The 10,394-nt window shown below is 39.3% G+C and overlaps 1 long non-coding RNA gene across 2 annotated transcripts; it reads left to right on the top strand.

Moving 5' to 3' along the window:
• Positions 1–1,205: 1,205 nt before the first annotated feature.
• Positions 1,206–5,191, top strand: LOC135301373 (uncharacterized). 2 transcript variants are annotated; one of them, XR_010363134.1, is made up of 4 exons: positions 1,206–1,309; positions 1,558–1,641; positions 1,740–1,905; positions 2,334–5,191. It is a non-coding gene; the product is annotated as an uncharacterized LOC135301373 (long non-coding RNA). The 2 variants fall into 2 exon arrangements; XR_010363133.1 differs by having other exon boundaries at positions 1,740–5,191.
• The last annotated feature ends 5,203 nt before the right edge of the window (positions 5,192–10,394 follow it).

Raw genomic sequence — 10,394 nt, 5'->3', positions numbered from 1 at the left:
CCCTGTGATCTCTTTCCTCCATAGAAATACTAAATTTAGGGTCTACTATCCATGGAACATTAAGATTACAGCCAAAATAGATCTTAAGGGGTTATAGCCTCTTCAGGGAGAACTGATAATTCCCCAGGCAGAGGTACTGACCAGAACTGTAACTATGTGCACCCCCTATTCAGATTAAACCATAATTGTTAAAATACAAGAAACACCACACTGATATTGGCATATTTAACCTATTCATGACTCAAAATCAACAAGCTGCTGGCAAGGATAAATTCTTAACACCAGTAGCACTGGAAGCAGAAACTGATGCTCTTTGCTGTCCTTCCCTACACATACATTTGAATTTTGAACAATACTTTTTCTTGCCCAGCGGACAAAATGCTGCAGAATAATGGATAAATATTCAGTAATGGTTAGATAGACTAGAGGGCAGCAGACAAAGCCACAGTGAAGTGTGATGACTGGGAAATTAAAAAAAAAATAGAATAAGGAATTGTAAACTTCAGTAATATGGACAAAGTGAGAGATTTAGGTTAATTAAGGCCTAATAAACCCCATAATTGATAGTCTCTATTAGATTTCCAAAACTTTTATCATAATCAAATATCTGGAACCAAAGACATGGCCTTCTTATATGAACCCTAGCAAAAAAAAAAAAAAATCTTTTTTTTGATGTTGTCTCTTATATGAACATGTATGAACACTGCTACTTATTATTGCCATTTAAAATGTTTATTACAGTTATTGACTTTAAATGCCTATATACACTCCCAGCTTCATTGACTGAAGTGAAATATTGCATCTATGTCTTTAGTTGCTAGGCGTAACCTCCATTAAATATAGTGAAGACTTTCAGTATGAAGTAATATTTGCTGCTTAAGAAAAGTGAAGTTGGGCAGTGATCATTTATGGTCTTTGTAAGCAAGGAATGCCATAGAAAGAGATGCTTTGATGTGGCTCAAATGAGAAAAAGAGGAAAGACTTCAAGTCAATTATATCAGCAGCTTCATTAAGGCCCTAGGGAAATTATGGACATCATTAATTACGTTTATTCATGTGGGGGGATAGAATATAAGAAAATAAAGATAGTGCAGAAAGTAATTTCACCCCTAAGGAGTTGCAGCTGAGCCAATTACCAAAGACTAGGAACAGGCCTGAATTTAACAGGCCACATCTATGATCAATAAGAAGAAGAGTGCTATAAAGAATGGGTTGGCTGGGTGAGAAGAGGGTTGGAGTTAGTTGGTTACTTTGTGAGGAAGAAAGAGTCAGTGCTCTGAAGAGCTGCTCATGAGAAAACACCAAGAAGGTATGAAACTTTTGTGATAAGGAGACAACAGTATGGACCTTTTGTAATAATATGACAACGTATTTATACTTCCCTTCTTCCTTCCCTCTCTTATTCCCCCTCCTGCTACCTTCATTCCCCAAACACTCCTATATCATTCCAAAATTCTGTGTAGAACTGAAAAATCACTCTTCATCCCTGGCCAAAAAAGGAAAAGTAATTTTCCTATTCATCTTTGCTATCACAGTTTTGCTGTTATCACTTTGCAGTAAGGTGTTGGGATTCCATCAGCTCAGCAGCAGAGATTTCTATTCTTCACCATAAAAAGCAAAAAATGGGAGCAGCAAGTAAAGGCAAGTACAATTTGTACAAGAGATTCTCATCATATTCTTTTTTTGGCCTTCCCATGTTCAGATCCAAGGTTTTAATTTGAGCCTGTCTCTATTTCTAGGTCTCAAGGGGCTTTCCATCCATGTGCTGCCTGCACTCTTGTCCCTTTTCTGAGGGACACCTGGTGTGGGACAGGGTGCAACAACTCTCCAGATGTTCACAGAACTGGAGCTCCTCACCACCCTCTTTTGGGTCAAGTTCTGACACTACCTGAGGGGACCCAGAAGGTGAATCTCTAATTGTAAAGATGGGACTTGCATTCAGGAACACCCTCCCTCCATGAAAGATTTCTGGAAAAAGCTGGGCTTTTACACATCTTGTAATAAGGCTGAAATAGCAGCATAATTTCCTGAGGCTGAGAGAATCCTCTCTCTGTGCTGGCCAAGAGTGATGCTAAGTTCAGGGAGACACCTTACTTCAGATTTGGTTTTAGTGTTTTTAAGCCCATACTGCTCACCACTCTACCCCAAATGCTGTCTTTCACTGACAGCACCGCCATGTGCTTTGTCTAGTCAACGCCTGGTGTTCCATTGGAATGACCAAACGGCTCAAAATCACACTTCTAATTTAAAAAGTGTTGCTGAATACCGTTCTTCTTTTGGATCATGTGTGTGGTTGCTGGAGCCACCTGTTCCATTTGCATTTTCTCTCACAGCTGACCCACCCAGGTAAGCAGCACTACATTAAACTAGCGAAAGAGAGCACCTAATCCTCAGAAAAAACAAATTCACCTTTATTCAGGAAGATTTTCCAAGGATGTGCCCGGACTTAAGTGTCCAGTGCTGCCTGAGGGCTGGTTTCCAAAGGAACAGGGAAGTTTTCTCAGCAGTCCTTTCATGGCTTGAGCATCTGGCACATCACACGCTCCTCACGCACTGACCTCTGACTGCCTACACTTGTCATCGACAGCAACCAAAGTCCCCAGGACCAATCCAAACTCTAGGATTGCACCTGTCATTAACAGCAAGCAAAGTCCTCAGGTCTCACCAATCCAAACTCCAGGACTGAAATATGGAGCTTAAGAAATGATCCTGCTGCTGGCTGCCATTGAAGTGCCTGCATTTTCATTTCACCAATACTTGGTGATATAGACACCTCGTATGAACACAGCATCTTTCACTTCCTTTGTGCCACGAGGATTATGTAATTTCTGGAGGTTGAAGCTGCACTGTTTAGGTATTGAATGGTTATTTTGAAGAGTTTCAACAATCAGCCCTCTCTGGTCAGTGCTGGCAAGGAGTCACCAACTTCAGTGAGAGCAAAGATGAGCTAGCAGTACATTGAAATAAAGCCCACAGTACTTCTATTTCAATTAATTTCTGACAACTACTCTCTGCAACCAGAATATTTTAAAGTTGATGCAGCACACATTTTTTTATTTTAGGGGCTTTTTTTTTTTCACAGAGCCACCCAACATGCGAGACTGAGAAATCTCCACCTGAGTCTGTTAATCCATGGAAGGACAAATTCTGTACAGACTTCACATTAAATATTAAAATATTGAGACCCATGCTAGCATGAGAGAATATAAAAATATTCATGCTTTTTTTCTTACATCATTATTTATCCCAAGTAAGTCACTGATCAAAAGCCTACATACTAAATCTGTAAAAAAAAAAGGTTGCATATATTAGCACATACTGTTTATTTAGGCTAGATAGACTTTGAGATTATTTAGGTTCTAGTCTTTGATAATATCTCACTATGTCCTGATCTTATATAGAAACCTCAGGTCACTCAAGTAGAAAAAGCTATAAAAAAATCTTGATAGTATATGAACTGTTTCTAGTGTTCTCTATCCATGGAAATTGAGGAAGCTGGTATGTTTGTCCAGAAGAAGATTAAAATTTCATTGCAATTTCACTTGCTCAGTAAGCTTGGGGTGATACTGGACACAGCTGTGTCACTTATATTTTTGGGGTCAATTCATGTGGTCATATCAGTCCTCAGAACAGGAGAGAATCTCATAGATAAGCTAGAGTTAGTGCAATATGCTTTCATGGATTTTTTTTTTTCAGTCAGTTAAATTAGTTTGTTTTTATTCCATGTAGGATGAGTGGGTATGTTAAAAAACCTACCATATTTTCTAAAGCAAATTACTATCTCAGGCTAATACCAGACATTCATATTATTTGAATGAAATGTTCAATATTGATGGTAGCTGATTGTTTGTCTTTGCATAGTGTCCTTAACGCAAACAAATCTGTTAAGAAATCTTCCAAGAAATGTTTTTCAGCAGAAAGTATTCAATCATCAAAGCCAAGGCTTTTAGAAAGGAGCAGACATGGACAAAAACATCTGGACAAAAATATCTTCATACCAAAATTTTGATAATACATTGTTTTAATATTTTTGTCATTAATCTTTTTTATTTTGTTTAAAAATTTCAGCATCTCTGACTTGTATATGGATTAAAAATGGGGAAAATGTGCAAATGGCTGTTAAATAACTTAGATTTAAAAGTAAACCATTTAATACTGATAGCACAACCAGAGCATAAGCAGGCAGCTTTTGGGATTGGTGAGAAACAAGGATTAGAGGTGGGAATCAGGCAGAAATCTGCCCTCATGTTATTTGTGCTCAACCAGTCATTGTGACTGCAGAATCCCAACAGGGGAGGCTGTTCATTTTTAGACATTAAACACAGCTCTTTTTTGTTGTGAAAATGTGCTACCTGATAAAAGGATATCAACTTTTTCTCAAAAGGCTGCATTTTTTACACTTTTTAAAAAATCAATTTAAAGAATGTCTTTTTTCTTTTAGATCTTTCTATGTGTTCGTACGTTATTGTTTGCCTGTGAAACACCGCACAAAGTCCATTTTTTGAGAAAGACTGTGTATTCTTTTCATCCCTGCTAGCTTAAGAAAGAAGAAAAAAGGCAGGGAGAAAGAAGAGGGGAAAAATAAGGCAATGCTTTCCCACATATTCCACCAGGAACCTCATCTGGAAACTCCCAGGAGATCCACGTTTGGCCTCACCAGGAACAGGATAGAAATAGCAATAACAGTGTCTTTGACTTGCTGGAACTTTTGTGGCACCAACACAAAAGTTCCGCAGCACAATTTCCTATTTTGCATTGTATTTTCCTCCCCAAGAATTCCGTGCCTCTGCAATCTGGGTTGGAGGGCGGCACCCTCGAGTGCAGATCATGCTGAATAATAGGAGGAGGAGGAGCCTGCCAACCCTTCCTCTCCTTCTCTCCTGTTGTGGCACGAGGGAACTCAGCTGTGAATGCTGGATGACTCTGCAGTATAATTAGGGCTCCGGGTTTTAATTCCAGTTTGCACAATTAACTCCTTAGCAGCCTCAGGGGATGACTCAGGTATAAACCAGAGATGTCCTGTGCCATTTTAGGGTGCCCCAGAATGCTGCAAAAGGCTGCTAGACTCTGGAATGAACAGTAGAAGACACAAGTCTTTCTGAAGCTGCAGTAGGAGGCCACGCCCGGTGCACCAAAAAATGGAAATATCAATGTATGGCTAGGCACCAAAATCACTCTTCTCTATTTGAAAAGGCAGACTAATAAAACCATTGAAATAAGGTAATTTTCCTGGGTAGTCAGGCTGTTTTCTGCTACCTGTTACTGGCTACGCACTGGCAACTAAGTTTTTATCCAGACTTCCCACCAGCACTTTTGGGAATTGCTGCACATGTTGGGTATAGGGACAAAGGATGAAGCTGCAGCGTTTTGGATGTCACACAATGGTGATGATGACAATCGAATAAATACAGATATTAATTATAGCATCATTTTTATACAGTAGTTAATGCCACAGTACAGATAAATGTCAATATTTTACATAACCATTCGATAATACCCCCAAAATCAAAAATATACATCTGCCCCTACAGCTTTGTGGAGAGATGTGCAGGCACAGGCTCAGGACTAATCCGAGTGTCCTCATCCCTGCAATACCTGCCATTCCTTACTCCACACATTCCCTAGAATAATGAGGCCCCATCATCTTTTGATGAGACTGTGGGAGTTGATATTCCCAAAATAAAATATTACTCTATCACATAATCACTACTAGTTAATACCGCTCTGGGAAGGCTATTTCTGTGAAAGCTGCTGGGAATACAATAGCAACATAAGGAAGTCAATACAAGGCAGCATGGCTCCATTTCTGCAGGGGATAAAAAAGGCAGTTAGAAACATTAAATAATTATAAACCTGCTTCTGTGAGACTTCATAAACCCTGCAGAGCTGGACTAGGAGCAGGAGCCAAAACAAAAAATGTCTTATCTCACCACATGTGCCACAAAACCACCTGCTGGCTCCATGTGAGCAAGGGCTGGCACCTGTGGATAAATTAGGCATCCCAGCAGTATTAGAAAATACACTTGAGTATCTTCTAGGAGCACAGAAATGAGAGTAACAGTTTTGTTTTTTTCTGAGAAAAGAGGTGTCTAGCAGCAGACATGGAGAAAATGCAAAGAATCAAAAAGTACTCCTCCTTTCTGGAATTATCATAGTTCTTTTTCTAGCACCAGGAAAGTATAGTCAATAAGCAGCTTTAGAGATCACTTGAAGAGGTAAAAATGTGGTTCAAGTTCTCCTGTCAAGATTTTATTCAGCTTGTCATATACCATTACTGACTTAGTCTGATCTGTAGACAAACAGAGAAAGAGATGCAAACATAGAATCCTCCAAGCTTCCACTGGGAGAAGGAAGAGGATTCAGAGTTCACTGTGCTAATGCATTATGGAAAACAACTAAGCACATTTAATTAAATCTTCATGAACTGCCAAGCTCTTAGGTTTTGATATAATCTTCTGGTAAGAAATTTAGGGAGGGTTTGTTTCTACTGCTTATAGCTAGAGAGATATTCAACACTCAAAACAGACCCTCCAACTGCTCTAAACCTCTTGCAAATCCATTTCACTTTGATGAAAGGTTGGTATTTATTCGGTTTTGTGGCTTTGCAGAGACCCACATGGTATAACATCTGTGTGTGGAGGAGGTAGAAATGTTTGCATGGCAGCAGAGTTGTAAGATTAATTTTAGGCTGAGCAACGTTGAGGGAAGGACCTGTTGAGCCCAGAGTGGGGAAACAGGAACAAAGAATTTTGGACTGATTTTTGTTATCCCATAATTTTTAATTATTACTCCACCTGAGCTCAATGAAAACACATGCTTACAAAGCATGGACAGTGGGAAGAGCTTTTGGGAGGGACTGGAGAGCAGCAAGGGCAGCAGAATATCTTGCTGCAGCTTCCACCACTGCTGTCAGCACTGAGCCCAGCCACACATACAGGCAGCAGTTATCATCATAGCTGGGCTGTCCAAATCTCCCAGGGCACTTTAAGAATTTCATTACCCCTTGTTTGGAGGGGTTGGAGAAGGGAGATCCATCCTTCTCAACAGGGTAATTCCTTAGTACTTGGTGTACAAGGTCAAGCTTGGCCTCTTCAGTGGTTCAGACAGGCTAATTCAAGTAGAAAATAATAGATGGAGGGTGATGCCTTAAGTTTTAGCTTTCATCTTTTCCACATTCTGTACTGCAGTAGTGTGTAATTCTGAACTTCATATAAAGTGTTAGCAAGTTCTCTTCACAGTTAAATTAGACAATCTTTTTCCAGCCTGAGAACCAAGGACACTGTTACAGCTTCTGGCCCAAGAAGTACAAACAACAGCAAATTGAGGAGAGCAATGTGGGAGGATGGGACTTGAGAACCTGAAGCTGAAATCAGACAATTAATATCAATACATAAATGGAGCAAAATTTATAAAAGTGTGAAAACTCAGGACCTGGAGTCTGTCTTGGGTGGAACCATGGCTGGGCTCTTGGACTGCCCAAGGTATATCCTTGGAAGGCCTTTTAATAAATACCTACTTTATTCCTTTAACACTGTCTAGCCTCTGTTCTAGGTAGTCTCTCAAGGTATCAAGGGGAGATGGATCTGGGACACTTTTCACTGAATTCTTTGTTACCTGTAGCCCACCACAGATCCCTCTGTCCCTGAGTTTGTGGCCGAACCATGGGTAGTTATACAGGGAAGCATATGAAGGAACTATCCAGTCTCCTATGTTCAGAGAACTTGGAGATATGAATTCTGGAAAAATCAGGAAAAAAAAATTGGACCTCTCTGAAGTACTCACATCTGTGATGTTAAGCAGCCCCCTCTAATTTCTCCCGCAGGACAAAAGGATCAGGGCAGGAATCGCAGGCAGCCTTTGAGCCTAATAACTTTACAGAGCAGAACCACAGATTATGAACCAGGGAAAATGGTGTATTCTTGCCTGTTCTCTCAAACTCTACATAACAAAGAGTCAAATGATTCACTGAGGTTTTGTAGAGATTCAATTTCAATAAAATGCTGTTATTTAAAAACAGCAAAACACAATCTACTGTGAGTTCCAATGTGTTTCAAAAGCCTACTGAATAACAGATCTAATAGAACAGACTGTGTCTAACACATCTAACACATAGAAGCAAAACTACAAAGACAACTAAATCCTATCAGAATTTGTATCAGCTTTGATACAGTTTTAGTCTCATCTGTTTATATATTTATGCTAATCCAGAAAGTATTATTAAATTTTTTAAACCATTGCTAAAACTGTAAATTTGGTGTTGATTTCTAATTTTTTTTTTTTTTTTTGAGAAGGGAGGTGCCTTAAATTCCTTTAATACTTACATGTGTAGAAGGAATGGAGCTTTGAGCAACTTGGTTTTTCTCAAGTCTTTGAATGAAAGTCATCTGACAAAGAAATCACCTTAATCTCACAGTAGAACCTTAGATTACTCTAATGCAATCTTGAGTCACTTGGCAGATCAGGCAATTTGGAAATTTTAAACTTATTGTCATAAACCCCTATAGCCCTGGAATATTCTTCATATTTTGGCTAGCATTTGCTTATTTATAAAGAAAAAAAAATCTACTTTTCTGCTTTCCAATTTAAAAAAATCAACTTTCCAATTTAAAGGTTGAATTATAAAACCCTTTTCTTGAACACACCCCCACACACACACCCCCACACACCCACACCCACACACCACCCCCTAAAAAATCCTTAGTACTCTTCAGTCATTCTCTAAAAGAAGTGTATTGACTTATCGTTTCTACTTTATCTATAAACTCAGCACTTGACTTGGCCAAGACAGAAAAGTTTGAAGAAGTCTGAAATTTCGAAGTGTTCATCTCCCTAAAGGCCAGTTTTTCTTCTCTGTGTGTAGAAACAAGCTAGTGCAAGGTGTTTCACTTTAAGATACATTTATATTTTATTGCCTGTAATTTTATTGCTCATGGCTTGCCTCTGATGTAGAGGAAATATTGCTTTCCAGGTAATTTCATTTCTAATGCTGACTATAAAAGGGCCATGACAAAGATTGTGCTGGGAAAATGTTCTGCTAAAAGCCAATGTCATTTAGAAAAGATCAAGTGCTTCAGGTGAAACTTAAAAGAAATGGGACTTAAGAGTCAGGCTAGTTCATGTAGAACATTATTTTTAAAATTATCTGTGAAGTAATTCTATGGGAAGGTGGTAGAGAAGCTGTAAAGATCACTGATTTCATCATGTTGAGCTATTTAGGAGACAACTCTTCTAAACAAAACACACACATTAATTTAAGGCCACTTTTTCACCTCAGAAAGGTTGGTTCTCATACACACTGCAGGAAAGCAAAGATCAAGGAACCAAGGCATGCAGGATGATTTCCAAACCCATCAGTGTGGTGGGAACTGAGGACCAAGTTCATCTCTCAAGTAAGTTAGTGCTTGTGATGCCAGGGAAGTATATCCCAAAGGTGTGTAAACAGGCTCTTCTGCCTTAGACAGCCAATGAGACATCCCTCAGTGACCACTGGAAATTGCAGCTGAAGGGAAAGAGGGAGAATCCAGCTCTTCTTTGCAGTAAATCCTTTCATTGAACCCTTGGAATGCCTGTTTCTAAAGCTGCTGTTAAATGCCGTGTTGTTTGATGGAATTTAATTATGCTCCTGCTAAGAGACAGGAGCTCCCTCATTTGTTTTGTGGGCAAGGGGAGAAGGATAACAATGATGTATGGGTAGGACTTAAATAAAGGAGATAAAAAGACAATGAACTCTGAACCAGCTAGATGAGGAAATGCAGGAGGGAGGAACTGCTCTTTCCAAGTAATTAATTGCTGTAATTGCTGTCTCCCTGCACAAATCCTCCCAGGTCAGTTTTATTACGAAACTAGTACAATTTAACACCTTTGAGAAAAACATTTTCTTCAGGGAAGAAGGATTATTTGTAGGTGAAGGAATATCAACTAATTATAAATTATTTTAACCAACATGTATCAGTGCACTTAGGAGAACTCAACTTCCCAGAATGTAAAAGGTTGGATATATTCATTGCTGTGCTCCAGTTGCTTTGCCTTTCTCTGACCCTACTCAGAGGCTGTAAAACTGCCTTAGCTTGGGCTGGTGTAAGTTTACAGCTCTCATGCATCACCAAGGCTGCACAAAACAAGAGAACGCTGCTAAATTCAGTAAATTGGCTTGAAAGCATAATAAAAGGAACGTGGAAATGGTAACACTGTGATGCAAAACTTTAAGGAGGAGGAGACAAGGACAATAATCAGGCTTTGCTTCATCAGCTTGTTAAGACAGGGAATTATCAGAGGGGTGTTTTATTCCCTTTACCATTCCAGTGGTTTAAAAGCACCCGGGATGTATGGGAACCAAATGCTGCAGCCACAGCAATGTGGATGAGATGGTTTGTCCTCCTACTTCTGTCCCATTT

This window comes from Passer domesticus, chromosome 5 (genome assembly GCF_036417665.1).
Source record: "Passer domesticus isolate bPasDom1 chromosome 5, bPasDom1.hap1, whole genome shotgun sequence".
Classification (NCBI taxonomy): Eukaryota; Metazoa; Chordata; class Aves; order Passeriformes; family Passeridae; genus Passer; species Passer domesticus.
The sequence above is the reverse complement of the archived record's forward strand: the minus strand, read 5'-3'. Positions and strand labels throughout refer to the sequence as shown.